The 20,292-nt window shown below is 35.2% G+C and overlaps 1 protein-coding gene and 1 pseudogene across 2 annotated transcripts in view; both read right to left on the bottom strand.

The window, feature by feature from the left end:
• The window catches only part of SLCO5A1 (solute carrier organic anion transporter family member 5A1), a 395,082-nt gene that overhangs the window by 316,612 nt on the left and 58,178 nt on the right, over positions 1 to 20,292 (bottom strand). The window lies entirely within an intron of this gene.
• Positions 2,582 to 6,760, bottom strand: LOC127543787 (p21-activated protein kinase-interacting protein 1-like; annotated as a pseudogene).

Below are 20,292 nucleotides of genomic sequence, written 5' to 3'. Positions count from 1 at the left end.
ACTTCTGCTACATTTTTTCCTTTTATTTAACTATACATTTGCCCATGGAACAAAAATTTTAATAAACTCTCTTCTCTCCTCACCCTAGGATCATGGGGCATAAATTTTGTAATTATGCAAAAGTAAAGGAAAATGCTAATTCAGGAATCCTCTTAGATATTTTAGACATTGAAGGTCTCTCTGTAGGAGAAAAGAAAATAATTTTATAGCAGAAAAGTCAAAAGATTTCACTAACATATTACTGATGAGTTTTGGTTACAGCTCTGTTTTCTGTATGGAAGTAATTTTAATTAAAAATAACTAAGTCAAATTAACATTTTGTCCCTAGCCAGAAGGAAGCAAAAATGGCCAAGAGATAATGAGTTTTATTAACTCCCATAATGTCTGCAAAGTAGCACTGAATCAAAGTATTGAATCCTTTATTTAGTCACTCCCCAAAGACCTACTTACAGGAGCAAGCAGGTCAATGCCTAATTGATCAGCAAGATGCCATCTGTTTCTAGTAACTGGTTAAGTCTTGCCATATTGCATATGCAAGGATCATACAGGGGTCATGGATTTGGAAAAGGCCTCAAAGTTCAAACTTCGAATTTTAAGGATGGAAAAAAAAAAAAAAACCCAGCATCCAGGTAGGCTAAAATTTGCCTCAGGTCACAAAGACAAAGCAAAATTCAAACCCATGCCTGAATCCATATCCAACAATCTCTCCATAGCATCACCTTGCCTCTTTAAGCTGCAAATGTTCTACAGGAAGTACCAGCTATTTTTTTACAGATATCTGCTGAGTTCTAAAAGTTCCTCTTAGCAAATGAGGCTTTTAAAAAGGCCTATTTGAACCTCAAGCTAATTTTTCCCTATAAATAATATTATGGAAGATTATTGCATTCTGTTCTTTGCCTCAGTTTCATCTGTAAAATGAGAATAGCATGAAGCTCTCAGTGTTGTGAGGATTAAATGAGATAACAGATATAATTATTGATCAGGAGAATAGACACAGCCAAAAGTGAATTTTGTTTTATTTTTTTAAATACAGATAATTTAGGCTTAATCAGAGGAGGAGGAATTCAATTCAATAATTAATAAGGCCATATTATGTTAAGACACTGAGGAGAAGACTATAATAGAAACCTGGAGACTTGGGTGGCACAGTTAAGAACATTCATTCAAGGTTGGTAGCCAATGTTCTTTTTTTTAATATTTCAAGGCTATAGGATGGAAATATTCCCAATTTAACAAGCATTTATTTTCTCTCTCTCCCACCCCACACAACAATTTAACGATATTCTATCTTATTTCAAAACTTAGGATGTTCCTTTTCCTTGATAATATTGTACTAGGAGCACCAGTCTGAATAGTTTATTCAAGACTGGCAAATCACTCAAAATCTGCATCTGGGTTTCAGTTCCTTCATTTGTAAAATGAATTGACTGGATTCCAGCTTCAATTATTCAAAGTGTTTTATAATTGTCTTTAACTATTTGAAGGGCTATTATAATGGAAAAGGGATTCTACTTTTAGGCCTGCCCCCAAAAGGCAAAAGTAGTAGTGGTCTATGATTGTTGCTAAAATGTAGATGAAGATTGATGTAATTTTAGGAAAAAATCCTAACCAGTACAAGAAAAACAACACAAAGTAGAATTCACAGTCCAGGAAAACAGAAGGTCATTCACACCACCACTACCACCTACATACACACACACACACACACACACACACACACACACACACACACACACACTTACACCCCACAGATTGTCAAGCTAGATGAGACTACTCCTTGGGCATGTGGTAGAAGGGAATTCTTTTTCAAACACGAATTGGGCTATATGACTACCAAGGTCCCTTACAATCTTGAAATTTTATGAAATGTTATTTTAAACATGGAGAAGAGAAGATTTAGTACAGACAAGATAAATAGTCTTATAGTGAAGGTCTATAATATAATGAAGAGGCTAGACTTACTCTTTTTGGCCCCATTCAGCAAAGCTATGAGCAATGGGTTGGGGTTATAGGAAGGCCTATTTAGTTCAATATAAGGAGAAACTTTTAACAATTACCACTATTCCGAAGTGTATTCCTTTTCATATTTAATATCCTATATATACACTCCAAACATGTGTTAGGCTAAATCCTCTCTTCTAACTCAGAGATTCTGGGACTGCCTAAATCTCCGGTTAATAACATTTCTTTGGCCCATAAATAGAAGGCAGAAAAGAGGTGGGAGTAAGAGACGGTTTTCCTTGTTTTATTTTTCCCCTGAGGTAGCTAGATTTTCCTTAGAATTTGAGGTAGGGATTATAAGGATGTATATGTACAAGTGAAAAAGAGTTTGCCTGAGGTAGAATTAACTGAATTCTGACTAAAGTAAGGAGGTGGGGATGAAGAGGAGCGGAATGCAATACTTTCTACCGGTGAATTTAGTAGAGTATTAGTTCAATATAATTTTTTTTAATGTAATCACAAACTGCCTTGAGAGCAAATTTATTAAGCATTTAATGAGTACAGAGTTCTATAAGATAGAACATCTGAATTTTTTTTTGAATTTTGAAAGATATATTCATGATTTTTACTTTTCCCTCTTCTTTTCTAGTATACCTTCCAATTTTCTTTTCTTGACTGACACTACATATTCTGCTTTTCTTGGTGTTTGTTTTTATTATCCTTAGTCCAACCAAATTTCTTGGATTGTTGCTGCTTTCCTGCTTAATTATTAGATTTGGGAGGGCTAGTTTTGAACTCTTGTTTTTCTTTGTTTACAGAAAGGGTTACAGCTGTAAGAAGCTGATCTCTGATATTCAGGTATGTCTGGCTGTAGAATTTACTTCGCATAGTAAAGATGGAAAAATTTTCTTACTTGGATTGTGTTTCCACATTTTGATGAAGCCATCACTTGACACTATAACAATAACATGATACTCTACGACTTCAAAGACGCAAGTGACTTTAATACTGTTTTGATGAGCTTTAAATTCACAGAGACATTTTATTGAATCACAGTCAAACAACCTTATAATTTCTTCATCTTTAGCCACAAGTATGAAATCTGAAATAAATGTAACAGAAAAAATTCTTTTCCTAGCAGTGATGGTACCAGTAATGGATGCAGTTTCAAGTTGGTAGATGTCCTCTTGTTTATTTTAACAACTACATACTTCAACTACATACATACGGGGGACCATTTAAATATGTGACCATTTTTGTTTGTTTGTTTTTATGAATGTTGATCTTCCTTCAATAAGGTTCCATGTTTGTAATGTCTTGTCTCTTCCTACTGATCGTGCTAATTTGCCAGATGGATGAACAGAAAGAGAAGTCACAAGTCTCTTTTGTGTTTTAATAGACTTCAAACAGTTCCATCTCTTTGCATCTCAAACACAAATTAGTCCATCTTCTCTTTTACTAATTAAGTGCCCATTACCAAAGAATTTCAGGCAATTTATTGTGCCATTCAAAAAATAATAGCTTTTTATTTTTCAAAATATGTGCAAAGATAGTTTTCAATATTCATTCTTGCAAAACCTTGTGTTCCAAAATTTTCTCCTTCCCTTCCCAACTTCCACCTCCTCTAAAGAGCAAGTAATCCAATATAGGTTAAACATATGCAATGCTTTTAAATATATTTCCACATTTATCATGCTGCACAAGAAAAATCAGATCGGGGAGGGGGGGTGAGAAAGGAAAAAAAAAAGCTAGCAAACAACCACAACAATAATTATGCCATTATGATGATGAATAGTGTTTCTTGTTCTACCTTTTTTTTTCATGTTATAGGTGTGAATTGTTTCATCTTTGCCTCCAGTGACAACAAACTGGTTATTTACAGCCATTGATGACAAGGAAACAACATGGCTGTGGTGGGTGAAATCAGCCACAAGAGTCCAGTTCTCACTCTGACTGCTCAGGCTGGACTCTCTGTGCACAGTGAATTTAAAAAGAAATCTGGATATTTCAATCAATGAATCCACAAGCATTTATTAAGTGGTTACACTGTACCAGGCACTGTGCTAAGTCTTGCTAAAAACAAAGAAAAGCAAGCATAAAAGCTTCTCCTGACCTCAAAAAAGCTGACATACTAATGGGGGAAATGTAAATAACTAGATATATTAACAGTATAGACAAAAAAAAAGTACATATCTGCCACCAAGAAGATTGTCTTTTTCTGAGATACATACTACATATATACAGAGAAGTAATACAAAATAATTTGAGGAGGAAGAGAAGAAAGCAAAGATTGATTGGCAAGGTAAATTGCATCCATTACTGGTACCATCAGGATATTGCACACAATCTCTGATTTCAAGTTCAAGAAATAAAGAGTGAGACTATTTGACTAGAGCAAAGAATGCACAAAAAAGAGAAATGTGTAGTAAGGTTGGAAAGGTAGGTGAAAACCATAATGGAATGGAATTTTTTTTAAATTTTATTTAATAATAACTTTGTATTGACAGAATCCATGCCAGGATAATTTTTACACAGCATTATCCCTTGCAATCACTTATGTTTCGTTTTTTCCCCTCCCTCCCTCCTCCCCCCCCCCCAGATGGCAAGCAGTCCTATATATGTTAAATATGTTGCAGTATATCCTAGATACAATACATATTTGCAGAACCGAACAGTTCTCCCGCTGCACAGGGAGAATTGGATTCAGAAGGTAAAAATAACTCGGGAAGAAAATCAAAAATCAAATAGTTCACATTCATTTCCCAGTATTCCTTCTTTGGGTGTAGTTTCTGTCCATCATTTCTCCAATGTAACTCAGTTAAGTCTCTTTGTCAGAGAAATCCACTTCCATCAGAATACATCCTCATATAATATCGTTGTCGAAGTGTATAATGATCTCCTGGTTCTGCTCATCTCACTTAGCATCAGTCCATGTAGGTCTCTCCAAGCCTCTCTGTATTCATCCTGCTGGTCATTCCTTACAGAGCAATAATATTCCATAACATTCATATACCACAATTTACCCAGCCATTCTCCAATTGATGGGCATCCATTCATTTTCCAGTTTCTAGCCACTACAAACAGGGCTGCTACAAACGTTTTGGCGCATACAGGTAATGGAATGGAATTTAATGGTAAATTGAAAGTTTAAATTTTATCTTAGAAGAAATAAGGAGCCATTAAAACTTTTTTGAGCAAGAAAGTAGCAGATAAGGCCTGTGGGATAGGAATATTAATTTGGCAATTGTGTATAGCATAAGCACAAATTAAGACGTTCTTGGGTACTCTGCCAAGAAATGGAAAGAGTCCTCAATTAGGGTGATTATGTGAATAGCCGAAAGTTGTGAAAGATGTTATAAATTTTTATTCTACAAGATTTTGGCAACTGATTAAATATGGTAGGTGAAAGAACAAAAAAATCACTTAAAGATGATTCATGGTTATGAAAACTGGATACATAGGTTGATAGTGCATTCAGTAGAAATAGAGAAGTCATTTCTGGTTTTGACATGGTAAGTTTGGGTTAATAATAGGATATTAGAGCAAGAGAACGATGAAATGTGATGAACTAATATGTAAGTATAGAAATTAAATGATAATTGACCAAAATGATCATTGAAGCTTTGGCAGTAGATTAAATGTCCAAGAAAAAGTATAGAGAGAGTGCCCAAAACAAAGCTTTGGTCCACACCATGAGTTATGGGGAGGAAATGGATGCTGATTCAACAAAAATGATCAAAAAGCAATGATCAGACAGATAGGAGAAGTAGAGATCAATTCCAAAGAAGTAAAGGGATGAGGGAGTACTCATCCTCAAGAGAAGGTGGCAACAATATTAAAAGCCAAAATAATAGCAAGCAGATAAGAATTAAGGAAAGGGCAATGGATTTAACAGATCAAAAAGCTGTGATAATCTTGGGGAAAGCAGGTTCAGAAAGTGATAGAGTCCAAAGTCAGATTCAAAGATTTGTGATTGAAAGGTGTGAAATGGAGGCAAAATGAAAAGGAAGAAGAGCTATATTGTGATGGCTCAAAGAGAAGAAAGGATCAAATCAAAGATTCATAAAGATTGAAAGAGACTTAGGTAGGTTTGTGGGCTCTGAAAATAGAACAAGTAGATAAAAAGAAATTGAAGAGAGAGCTGGGGAAATTGAAGAAGGGAAGAAGGGAAACACATAGAGAAATTGAAGATATAAGCTCCCAGAAGAAATGGGAAAGAATAGGGTCAAGAATATAAGGAAAAAAAGAATCAACTCAAGGAAAAGGCCTGTCTTCTCCTTGGAAACTATAATAAATAAGGATAGGCTAAAATACATAAGGCTTTAAAAATGTGCTCATAGCTGATGGCTATCTTTTCTTAGTAGGGTATGCCTTTGAGGTAGAAAGTGAATAAAAAGGGAAAAGATACTCCTTCCTCAGATCTCTGCCTTTAGAATTTGGCAAAGTTGGTCAGTTCCGACCACTTTTTCTCCTTCCACCAGGCAGTTTCTCTCCCTACTAATTATTCTCAATTCCTTCCCTGCAGAGTTTTCTCTTTGTATGCACAAAAAAAGAGGGTGGAAGGAATGAATGAAGTCATTTATCCTAATAAACCAGGTTTATCAATTTAGCAAAATTATGCGTTGACTTATTTTTAGCCTAGGCAAAAGAAGAAAAATTCCAATCCTGTTTAGTTCTACTAATTGAGAAATCGATTCTAAAAATCACTAATAAATTAAAATCATAACATTTTCTCTCTCAATTTGATTCAGGCCCCAGAAAACCTGCCAGGTTTTTCTTAACTTAACTTTCTGGACTACTTACACCTTTCTGGACTCATTATACCAACATTCACTTACCATTCCTTTAGCTTTAGCTCCTATTCACAAATAAGGCAATTTGTAGATCAAAAGCAATTAAGTTGAAGAACTTTATCAAGTTAGAAAGTAAAATTCAAACTATTCTCAAAGAAATTCAAATAGAAATTAGATAAGTAGTTTCCGAGAACAGAATAGGTTTTAGATTCAGATTCTGCCACTTTACAAGTAAAAAGGAAGAGGAGACTATAATAATCTACAGTTATGTTGTTTGCTTTTTTCCAAAATGGAGGGTGTCAGCAACTACTAGTCCCATACTGTTGGCTGAAAGCAGAGACGATTGCAATCCCCCAAAATATTTGATTATAATCCAATAGGCTACGATGACCTGAGTGTTCCTCTCACTCTCTACAGACCTGTCCAAACTGACATTCTCCTCTCCTCTCCTCTCCTCTCTCCTCTCCTCCTCTCCTCATCTCCTCTCCTCTCCTCTCCTCTCTTTTCCTTTCCTTTCTTTTCCTCTCTCTCTCTCTCTCTCTCTCTCTCTTCTCTCTCTCTCTCTCTCTCTCTCTCTCTCTCTCTCTCTCTCCTTATTCAAACTGCATTATACTATATCCATTGCTACTACAACCATTAACAATCTTTCCTAATCCTGCTTCTGGTAATTGCTCCTCAAGCTCAGGAGCCAAAGAAGGAATCTCTTCTTCATTTCAAAAGACATGCCTGACATCCTTCAGTGTTGAGTTGTCATGTGGCTGGAAGTAGCCAAATTGTGCACACTTCTCCCTATCTGCAGGAGTTCATCTCAAAATTCAATTATATTAGTGAAGTAGGAAATAAGCTCTGCTGAGAAAAAGGAGTCAGGGAATGGTACAGGGATCCTTAGCAGAAAAAAAGGAGAGGTGATTGTAATAGTAGCTGTGGAAAGTGTGATAGAGAATTGATCGAGGAAAAACAAAAAGATTATAATATATAGCAATGAAGACCCATTTGAAATTAGATAACAAATTTGAAGCAGATCCATTTAAGACATCGTGTGTGATTTTCTTCAGCATTTAGCAGCACATGAAAGAAGACAAAATGGATGGTGAAAGTAATGGAAGATTAGAGTTTGACAAGAGTTCTGATAGACTAAGGAGGCAAAGGATTCATCATACAGATGATGTTCAACTATAGGGTAAATATTGTGAAGGAAAAAAGGTGAAGTCAGAGCAGAAGTATAGATTGAGAGAACAAAAAAAGGAAGGGAGTTACAGCTCACAATGAGGACAAAGAATAGATTTAGAAGTGTAGTAGGGGAAAGAGAAAACACTGAGAGGTTATATAATTGGAAATTTTAACATTTAAGATAGAGAGCACCATTGTGGGAAATGGGAAGATCTAAACCTGGGAAGATTGAGATTGAGTCAAATCAACAAGCATTTATTAAGCACCTACTAAATGCCCGCTGAGATAAAGTGAAGTTCTGAGACACTACAACTGAAAAGACAGAGACTAAGGTGTGAGAAGAATGCATACTAAAGTTCCTATGTGCAAGGGCATGGCCTAGGTCTGAAAAGAAGATTAAGTCAGGTAGTAAAACTTAAAAAAAGAAGGAAGAATGACCCAGAGGCAGGGGAATAAGGATGCCACATCTGGACTAATAATAAGATAATCCTAATAACTGAAGTTTTACTTCCATTATTCTAATAGCTGCAGCTACATCATTTAAACTACAAGTAGGCAGAGGTCCTTAAAACAACAACAACAACAACTTTATTATGGAAAATGGTGTCATTAATTAGGAACTGCCTGGCAAATAAAATAGTCCCAAGCAGGAATGATTATAGGGAACTAGTATAGTGCCCTATTCCTAAAATACCTCTCTAGGGCACTGGCTGAGGCTTTAAGTAGCTTCATTAAAACTTCATTTCTGTAGCTTGAGGCTATACTTTCTGTCAAAATCCAAAAAAAACCCCAGGTTTTCATTTGCCCTGTGAATTCTATTTCTGGCTCCCGTACAAGTAAAGTCATCCTGCTACAGAGATAGAGTTTAGGGCCCACAGCCATCTGGAAGGCTGCCTGTTTTTGAGGCTGGCTTAAAAGAGCCCTTAGGGCTGTCTTGTTGGGTTAAAATAGATAGAGAACCAGGTTAGAGGGTATGAAGATAAATAATAAATGAATGGTAGTCCAAGACCACAATTAGGTCAAGGTTAATAAGCATCAATCCCAGTGGGTAAAGGATTTCTCTTTAGAAATAACCACTAGATAAACCATCTTCATGATATGTCATGACACCTACTGACATGATAGTCATTTTAAAAATGTAACCTTACAGAGAAACAATTAAAGATGAAATGTAATGTTGCTATCATGTTGTAAGCTACTTAATATCAATTTAGGGGAAAGACCTAGTACAAAGAAAGAAAATTCCAAATTAGAGTATGGATCCTTAGGCCTTTGAGCAAATCAGTCAGCCTCTCTGAAGCTCAGTTTTGTCAACTATAAAATGGGAGTACTTAGGTTATATTTCCTATTTTATAGGTTTTTCACAAGGAAAGCATTTGATAAGCTAAGAGTATTATATATAATAGTAGTATTTTCTTTTTGATCTTTGCCATCACAGAGTATTAGTCATACTTAAATTAACAGTTGTTTGTTTTAGACAAACTTAATATATTCCAAGTTAGATATAATGGGTCAAATACTCTCCATCAACTGGAATATTAATCTATAAAAAAACAATGAATGTTGTCAGTACAATTAAAGCACAATTAAATAAAATTTTAAAAGCATAATTAAAACAAAGCAATTAATTAAGCACCACTATTTTCCAGGCATTGTGCTAAAAAAGCATTGAAGATTTTGCTAAGTATTGTGTGTATGAAGAATACAGAGGAGAATGGAATGAATGATATAAACTGATGCAAAGTGAAGAAAGAACTAGGAAAACTGATTTCAATAATGTCAATCAAAAGAACAACAAAATCAAAACTGAATGCTATGTAATTATAATGAGGAAGCTTGTTCCCAACTCCCAAGAAAAAAATATAAGAATAAAAATTTCTATAAAGAGACTCAGGAATGTTATATACGATGTCAACCTTGTTTAACATGTTGATTAAGCTTTGCTTTTAATCTAGTTTTTGTAATAAGAGAACTCTCTGAGAGGCAGGAGAGATTGTATTAAGAAATAAAGTCAATTTCCAACAATAAGATGATTGAAGTTAGTTCCAATGATCTTGTGATGAAGAGAGTCATCTATACCCAGAGAGAAAACTATGGAAACTGAGTGTGAACCACAGTATCTGATTTTTCTTGTGCAGCAAGATAATTGTATAAATATATATGCATATGTTGGATTTAACATATATTTAATATGTTTAATATAACATATATTGGATTACTTGCTATCTAGGGGAAAGTGGGGGAAAGAGGTGAAAATTTGGAACACAAGGTTTTGCAAGGATCAATGTTGAAAAATTATCCATGCATATGTTTTGAAAATAAAAGGCTTTAATAAAAAAAATTTAATTAAAAAATAAGAAATAAAGTCAATATAAAAAGGGAAGGTATTAAATATTTTTAAAATAAAAGGAGGAGGGGCAATCATGAGATTCTAGAATCATAGCTTCATAGGTATAGGCCCTGGAAAGGACCTCAGAATTCATCTAATTCAACACTTTCATTTAATATATGAGGAAAGAAACCAGAGAAATGTAATGGCTTGTTCAAAGTCATACAAGTAGAAAAGTAGCAAAGCCAGAATTTAAGTACAGATCCTCTGACACTAAAATGTTTCTCCAGAAAATAAGTTATGGGGGTAACCACTATACTTGTTTGGTCTTGTCCCATTCTTCATGAGTCTATTTGTAGTTTTCTTGGCAAACATGCTAGAGTGATTTGCCATTTCTCTCCCCAGATTATTTTACAAATGAGAAACTGAGGCACACAGGTAAGTGATTTGTCCAGGGTCACACAGCTAGTAAGTGTCTGAGACCAAAGTTAAACTCAGGAAGATGCATCTTCCTGACTCTAGGTTCAACACTCTACACACTGAGCCAGTTAGATGTGCTGGCCATACAATATCTGATCACATATTTTTCAATAAAGTACAGCACACCAGGAGCAACTAGATGGTTTAATGATTAAGAGTACCAGTTCTGTAGTCAGGATTCAGAATTCAGAAAGATCTGAGTTCTTGCTAGCTGTATGACCCTAGGTACTTAACAATTTGCCTTACCATGACAGGAAAAAATAATGATGAATGTTGGAGGGGATGCGGGAAAACGGGGACACTGATGCATTGTTGGTGGAGTTGTGAACAAATCCAACCATTCTGAAGAGCAATCTGGAATTATGCCCAAAAAGTTATCAAACTGTGCATACCCTTTGATCCAGCAGTGTTTCTATTGGGCTTATACCCCAAAGAGATACTAAAAAAAGGAAAGGGACCTATGTGTGCCAAAATGTTTGTAGCAGCCCTGTCTGTAGTGGCTAGAAACTGGAAAATGAATGGATGCCCATCAATTGTGGTATATGAATGTTATGGAATATTATTGTTCTGTAAGAAATGACCAACAGGATGAATACAGAGAGGCTTGGAGAGACCTACATGGACTGATGCTAAGTGAGATGAGCAGAACCAGGAGATCATTATACACTTCAACAACGATATTGTATGAGGATGTATTCTGATGGAAGTGGATTTCTATGACAAAGAGACCTAACTGAGTTTCAATGGATAAATGATGGACAGAAACAGCTACATCCAAAGAAGGAACACTGGGAAACGAATGTGAACTATTTGCAATTTTGATTTTCTTCCCGAGTTATTTTTACCTTCTGAATCCAATTCTCCCTGTGCAACAGGAGAACTGTTTGGTTCTGCAAATATGTATTATATCTAGGATATACTGCAACATATTTAACATATATAGGACTGCTTGCCATCTTGGGGGGGGGGGGGTGGAGGGAGGGAGGGGAAAAAACGAAACATAAGCGAGTGCAAGGGATAATGTTGTAAAAAATTACCCTGGCATGGATTCTGTCAATACAAAGTTATTATTAAATAAAATAAAATTTAAAAAAATAAATAAAGCTAAAAAAACAAACAAAAAAAAACAATTTGCCTTACCAAAAATAAGTGATAATAATATACAGACCTGTATGCATTCCAATAATTTTATACCTCAGAAAGAACATGTGGAAAACTAAAAGTTGAAAAGAATACATTCTTCTGTTCATCTTAGAATTTATTACTTTCTTAACTGTTTTGTAAAAGTCATGATAATAACAATAATGTTATACTGAAAGTTTTAAGAAAATTTAAGAGAGAAAACTGTTATATCCTTTCAATAATCTAATTTTGAACAAACTTTAAAGAACTGGGTTATCTCCTAGAAGCTTCCCTATTAAATTATATTTTGAAAACAGGACTTCAGACACCATCTAGTCAAATTCATACTTGAACAAAAATCCATTTTACAACATCCCCAACAAGTGTCCAGCCATCTTTACTTGAAGACCCGATGTATAGAGAGGAAAGACCCACTATCTCTGGGTAGCCCATTAATTGAACTTTTAGGAGCTCTGACAGCTAGCAATTTTTTCTTTATATTTAGACTAAATCTGCCTCTTTTTTTCCCCGATTCTTTCCCCACTTCTTACAAATATGTCATCTCTTTTCATCTTGAAAAAAACCCTGACTTGATCTAACCATTCCCCCACTCACTGTCACCCTCTATCTATCCTCCCCTTGTCTGATAAATTTCTTTAGCTTTCTAGACTGTTTTCACTTACTCTCCTCTTTCAATCTCTTCTCAGCCTTCTGCAATGTGGCTTTTGACCTCATTATTTAACTGAAACTGCCTTATCTATAGTTACCATTATCTAATTGCCAACTTGGATAGGATCTGAATCTTAATCTTTTTTTATTTCTATGCAGCGTTTGACACTATTGAGCACATTCTCTACCTCGTTAATCTCTCCTTCCCATGTTTTTATATTATTCTCCTACTCTCTCCTCTTTCTCCTTCCATCTATCTCCTCAGTCTTCTTTATTGAATCATCCTCCAGCTCATACCCACTAATCATGGTGTCTTCTAAAGCTCTCCCCAATCCCTCTCCTCTTTTTTCCTTCTACTGTATCAGACATCTTGACTTTTTTCCTGCCGCTAGACTTAAAATGACTCACAAAAATAGAATGAGTTTAATAACTTTACATAATTTTGCCTCACTTAAATCCAATTCACACACTAACCAAAACATCAGTCATATTAGCATTGGTCTTTTTCAAAAATGAAGGAAGAACAATAATATATCACTTATTGATCTCATCAGTTCCCATGGGTTCCATTATCATCTCTGCAGATGATTCTCAGATCTCTATACTCAGCCTCAATCTTTCTTTTGAGCTCTAATACCAATTAGATCCCTTCCTCCCTCTCTCTTCCCTCCCTCCTCTCTCTCCTTCTCTCCCTTTTCTCCCTCTCTTTCTCTCTCTCTCTCTCCCTCCCTTCCTCCCTTCCTTTTTCTCTCTCTCTGAAACTCTTATCTCTGCTAATCCTGTAGGTCTCCCCATTGAAAATGAAGGGAATGGTGGGCATATATCCACCAAAAATGAAATTGACACAAATGACTTCCAAACATTCAACAATAAAATGGAAAAAAAAAAGCAATCATGAGAAGACATGAAACAGGTCAAAAAGATTGTCCAGAAGATGTCTAGAGATTTGAGGATTTTTAAAATTTTTTTTAAAGATCCAACTTCTTTCCTTCTCTTTCCTCCTTTTCCCTTCCCATCCAATTGAGAAAGTAAGTAAACAAAATCCCCTATTATGATACATATATAGTAAAGCAAAGCCAAAGGGAATTTACTTAAAACTGGAATGGTTTGTTTTAAAAACAAGTTTCACCATCATTAAACAATAGGAACATAACCACTCATCTTTCTCTGAGAAGGTAACAAAAAAGTTTCCCTTGGGACCCACATGTGCAAAAATGTTTGTGGCAGCTTTTTTTGTAATGGCAAGAAACTGGAAACTGAGTGGATGCCCATCAGTTGGAGAATGGCTAAATAAATTATGGTATATGAATGTTATGGAATATTATTGTTCTGCAAGAAATGACCAGGAATATGATTTTAGAGAGGCCTGGAGAGACTTACATAAACTGAAGCTAAATGAAATGAACAGAGCCAGGAGATCATTATACAACAAAGTTATGAGATGATCAATTCTGATGGACATGACTCTTTCCAACAATTAAATGATTGAAGCCAGTTCTAATGATCTTGTGATGAAGAGAGCTATCTACACCCAGAGAGAGGACTATGGGGACTGAGTATGGACCAAAACATAGCATTTTCACTCTTTTTGCTGTTGTTTGCTTGTATTTTGTTTTCTCATTTTTCCCCTTTTTGATCTGATTTTTCTTGTGCAGCAAGATAATTATATAAATATGTATATATATATATATATATTTTTTTTTTTTTTAACATCTTTAATATATATTAGATTACTTGCCATCTAGAGGAGGGGGCGGGGGAAAGAGGGGAAAATTTGGAACACAAGGTTTCGTGAGGGTCAGTGTTGAAAAATTATCCATGAAAGGCCTCATTTCCAAAATATATGGAGAATTGACTCTAATTTATAAGAAATCAAGCCATTCTCCAATTGATAAATGGTCAAAGGATATGAACAGACAGTTCTCAGACAAACTGAAACTATTTATAGCCATATGAAAAGATGCTCCAAGTCTTATTAATCAGAGAAATGCAAATTAAGGCAACTCTGAGATACCACTACACACCTGTCAGATTGGCTAGAATGATAGGGAAAGATAATGCAGAATGTTGGAGTGGATGTGGGAAAACAGGGACACTGATACATTGTTGGTGGAATTGTGAATACATCCAACCAGTCTGGAGAGCAATTTGGAACTATGCTCAAAAAGTTATCAAACTGTGCATACCTTTGACCCCGCAGTGTTTCTACTGGGCTTATACCCCAAAGAGATACTAAAGAAGGGAAAGGGACCTATATGTGCCAAAATGTTTGTGGCAGCCCTGTTTGTAGTGGCCACAAACTGGAAACTGAGTAGATGCCCATCAATTGGAGAATGGCTGAATAAATTGTGGTATATGAATACTATGGAATATTATTGTTCGTTAAGAAATGACCAACAGGATGATTTCAGAAAGGCCTGGAGAGACACGAACTGATGCTGAGTGAAATGAGCAGGACCAGGAGATCATTATAAACTTCAACAACAATACTATATGATGATCAATTCTGATGAACGTGGCCATCTTCAGCAATGAGATGCATATCATTTCCAATAGAGCAATAATGAACTGCACCAGCTACACCAGTGAAAGAACTCTGGGAGATGACTAAGAACCATTACATTGAATTCCCAATCCTTATATCTTTGCCTGCCTGCATTTTTAATTTTCTTCACAGGCTAATTGTACAATATTTCAGAGTCCGATTCTTTTTGTACAGCAAAATAACGGTTTGGTCATGCATACTTATTTTGTATTTAATTTATACTTTAACATATTTAACATGTATTGGTCATCTTGCCATCTAGGGGAGGGGGCGGGGGGAAGGAGGGAAAAAATTGGAACAAAAGGTTTGGCAATTGTCAATGCTGTAAAATTACCCATGCATATAACTTGTAAATAAAAAGCTATTAAAAAAAAAGAAAAAAAAAACCTGAAAAATTATCCATGCATATGTTTTGAAAATAAAAGCTTTAATTAAAAAAGAAAGAAAGAAAGAAATTATAGCCACAGAATTGATCAGTGAACCTCTTCACAATTCCAGGGCAAAAAAGAGTGCATGTGGGGATCATAGATCAGAGCATAGACTAGGAGACTAGTAAACATACTTTGGATAATATACCTTGGAAGAACTGAAAACTTATAGGTCTCTAGATATATTTTTCTAAAAACAGATGCACAAAACCCTTGAAGCTTGGGACAGTAGGCCCTCCACTCTGAAAGCAAAGCCTTACTTTAATGAGTAGTTAAAAGTCAAGTAATAGGTTGGGGAAATGAGCAAACAACAGGAAAAAAAAATTCTGACCATAGAAAATTACTATGGAGACATGGAAAAATTAAAACACACTCAGAAGATAACAAAGTCAAACTCCTACATCTACAGACTCCAAGAAAAATATGAATTGGTCTTAAGCCATGAAAAAACTCAAAAAGTATCTTGAAAATCAAGTGAGAGAGGTAGAGAAAATATTGGGAAGAAAAATGAGAAAGTTGCAAGAAAATCATGAAAAACAAGTCAATAGCTTGGTAAAGGAGACATAAAAAAAATACTGAAAAAAACAAAACTTTTAAAAACAGACTAGGCCATATGGTAAAAGCCTAGTATGACCCAAAGCCCAGGGGTCCTCCTCCAAAGAGCTCTGTCGAAAATCCAAAGGAGAGAAAACATGTCTCTAAAAAGGCAAGAGTTGCTTCAACTTCATCTCTTCTAACTCACAGAGTAAGCAGCTCCTGAATCAGTCAACTAATCTTCAACACAACCCTACAATAACCAATAAGGAGCTCCTACATCAGATCAAGAGCTGCATATCCTTTAGCAGGGGACAGGTTACTTATGCTACAGAAGAATATGCCCACATTATGAGTTCCTCCAGATCATCCCAGCAAGTTTTCTCCTGAAGCTATCCCAGGTCTTGGTACCCCTTCAAGTCTCTTTCTTTTACTCCTGATCTATAGGACTAGGAGAAGATGCTGGTTGTACTCCTTGGTGACCTGCTATTTTCAGATGATCACTCATCAATCTTTAGAGTTCATTCCCTTCTTATCCAGAAATTGATTGTTTTCTTCTATGATTCCCCAGGTCACATTTCTTATTCTCCATAAGTGTTTTTTCCTAACCTTTCTCCCTTTTTAGAGCTTTCCAGTTCCTTATGTTGCTTCAATTCACAGTTACCCTGTTTTCAGTTTACTAGCATCATGCATATCTAGAGTGCCCTGATTCTAGCTGACCAAATTCCTAGTTATAGAACTAAATTCTTTTTTTTTATTATTATTATTATAGCTTTTTATTTACAAGCTATATGCATGGGTAATTTTTCAGCATTGACAGTTGCAAAACCTTTTGTTCCAATTTTTCCCCTCCTTCCCTTCACCCCTTACTCCAGATGGCAGGTTGAGCAATAAATGTTAAATATGTTAAAGTATAAGTTAAATACAATATATGTATAAATGTCCATACAGTTATTTTGCTGTACAAAAAGAATCGGATTTTAAAATAGTGTACAATTAACCTGTGAAGGAAATAAAAAATGCAGGTGAACAAAAATAGAGGGATTGGGAATTCTATGTAGTGGTTCATAGTCATCGCCCAGAGTTCTTTCCCTAGGTTTAGTTGGTTCAGTTCATTACTGTTCTATTGGAACTGATTTGGTTCATCTCATTGTTGAAGAGGGCTACATCCATCAGAATTGATCCTCATATAGTACTGTTGTTGAAGTATATAATGATCTCTTGGTTCTGCTCATTTCACTCAGCATTATAGAACTAAATTCTTAACAATGGAAGCCACTCTCCATCTTTCTTATGAGTTCAAGAAGAGAAAATGTTTCTGTTCAGATAGAGAAGATCTTTGCAAAAAGAAAAAACAAAAACCAAAAAACTCATTGTCACTGGTAAATGCCTAGAACCTGAGAGCTTTCTCTGAGTATATCTTTAAATGACATTCCCCCCATCTTTTTTCTGTATTAGGCAAATTATAGCATGTGGATGTAGTGGAATTTACTATGCTCTAAATGTCTAGAACCTGAGAGCTTCCTCTGAGTACAACTTTAAATTATACCCCCCCTCCCCCATTTTTTTCCTAGACTAGGCAATAGGAAACATCCCTGTTGCATCTGGTGATATAAAGTAGAATACATGTACAAAAAAGATAAATAAAAATGTTTTATTAATGGAAAAAATTAACAGGAAAGAGTTCAGAGAAATAGTAAAGAAGCAGCTTTTTGTTAAATTAGTATTTTAAAAGTCTGCAGCAAGAATACTAGTAAAGGAAATTAGTACTTAACCCTAAAAATTTATAGTTCCTATCTATCTAAATAATAATAATAATATTTATATAGCGCTTTATTTTGCAAAGCACTGTATATATATTTTATTTGATCCTCACAATAACCCTGTGAGCTAAATTCTATTTAAATCTCTATTTTACAGATGAGGAAAATTAAGTGACTTTCCCAAAATTACACAGTTAGTAAGTAACTGAGGCAGGCTTTCAACTCAGGCAGGCCTTACTCTAATGTATAGCACACTACTGCACTTTCTAGATGCATATAGATACCGTAAGAAACTGGGATTTTTCAGACTGAAACTTTTTTTAAACTAAAGAAAGGAAATGCTATTCTAAAACACAAATGCAGAAGGAATGGTCAAACAAAAATAAAACAAAAAAAAAAAAAACAAAAACCATTTACAGAGAGAACCCCCCCCCAACTTTTTTTCTTTGTCTCAAAAAAAGTTGAACAATCTTGCTTGTTTGTTTAATAAAGAGAAATAACATCTTGAAGAAACCTTGTATTGTACCATACCCTTAGATTCACAATATTAATTACATGACTGAGGGTCACTTGGGCAAAAATCAACTTTCATTAGGCCAATTTCTTTGGATGCTAGATTACTAAATTAAGTAGTTGTTTTATTAATAAGCCACCTGGGGAATACACCTCTGTGTATTTCCTGTTCAGATCACTGGTTTGGAAAAAAATGGGCATGTATCAGCTGATGTTAGTCACACTGGCAGAGAGTTCTAAGGTAGCATTGAATGATACAACTCATGTTATTTTCATGAATAACAAAGTCAATGAATCTCCTTAACAACGATTGCCAGAACTGAATGGACTGCATATTCATTTTTCTCTGGAAACCCTGAAATTTTTTTTACCTTTGAAGACTCAAAATTTTATTTAATAAAGTGAGGATTGAATATTTTATGCTGCATTTTTAAAGTCCAGAGTAGCAGCTGTCTTCCACTAAAATCGACCATGGCTTCATAGAGCCAAATGGGGAAAAGATGTTGTGAAATGTCTTTCAGGTCTAAATGTTTTAACTCTTGAGCCATTATTTCAAATCAATTTAACAAACATCTCTTAAGGGCTTACCCTTCAGTTGAGCCCAGGGCCATAACTAAAGTGAGGTGAGTGAAGCTTTGCCTAAAATAGAAATTTGGATGAAGGCAGGAAATGTGTCTTAGGCAGTATATATAAGGGATCCCTTATAGTGCTTATATTCCTCAAAGAAAGGGGTAGAATTATTGCTGGACAGGGAAAATGACAAAGTGGTAAGAACTTATAGCTAAGAGTATCTTTTGCCAGGTTCTAAGAAAATCAGAGCCAGTCACTCTTCCTCAGTTGGCAGACAGCTACAGTATGCTGGGAGTGCTTCCCATGAAGATCTTGGATGGGGTTATAAGAATTGAAATGAAAATGGTGAGTGGCAACCAATCTTTAAATCTTACAAAGTAAGCAGAACCAGGAAACTATAGTATAACAACACTGTGAGAGCAACAATATCGAACATTTAGAACTCTGATCAGCACAATGACCAACCATGATTCTAGAGGACCAGAGATAGAACATACTTATCACTTCCTGACAGAGAGGTGATGGACTTCAAATGTAGGATGAGACATAAATTTTTGGACCTGGTCAATGTGAGAATTTATTTTGCTGGACTACACATATTTATTACAAGAATTTTTTCTTTTCCAATTTTTTTAATGGAGTACTGAGAGAAAGAGGGAAAATGCTTATTTATGAAAAAAATAAACAAATAATAAATGTTTGTTGGATTGGATTGAAAATTACTAGATAATTTAAAATAGCAAGATCTTCTTTCCCCTTCCCGCATCTCTACCCCCAGCATCATTGACCCTCACACTATGTTTTAATTCTGTCTATCTTGTCTTACTGGTCTCCAACTAAAGCTATCTTCCCTATCTCTTGTCACAGATATAAAAATTCTTAATTACACACCTAATTAATGCTGGGGGAGATAAAAAAGTTTAGCTAAAACATAGTTCCTGCCCTCATGTAGACTACAGTTGATAGTGGATATGATGCGCTGGGGTAAAATAGCTATGAATGTGATCCTAATCTGAATTCCTTCTCAAGATAAAAAATGATTCCTCTGGAACAGCTAGGTACAGTGGATAGAACATTGGCCTTGAAGTCAGAAGGATCTGTGTTCAAATCCAATCTCAGACACTTAACACTTCCAGTTGTGTGATCATGGGCAAGTCACTTAACCACAATTGCCTCACAAAAGAAAAAAAAGATAATAAAAAATGATTCCTTTTCAGTGGTATGATTGAGATTATTGAAAAACTCAGGATTAGTTCTATTAATGTAGCAACGTATCTAATCAAAAAGGCTCCATTCACAAGAAAAGTATAGGAGTTAGCATGAGTAAGTGACTGACTGTAATAATGGTGACTATGGAAGGAAATAGAGAAAACTTGGGAAGTTATTGGCTGAGACTACAGAAATATTGTATAAGATTGTGTCAGCCCCCAAATAA

Source organism: Antechinus flavipes, chromosome 1 (assembly GCF_016432865.1).
Source record: "Antechinus flavipes isolate AdamAnt ecotype Samford, QLD, Australia chromosome 1, AdamAnt_v2, whole genome shotgun sequence".
NCBI classification, from domain to species: domain Eukaryota; kingdom Metazoa; phylum Chordata; class Mammalia; order Dasyuromorphia; family Dasyuridae; genus Antechinus; species Antechinus flavipes.
This window is presented reverse-complemented; position numbering and strand designations above follow the sequence as displayed.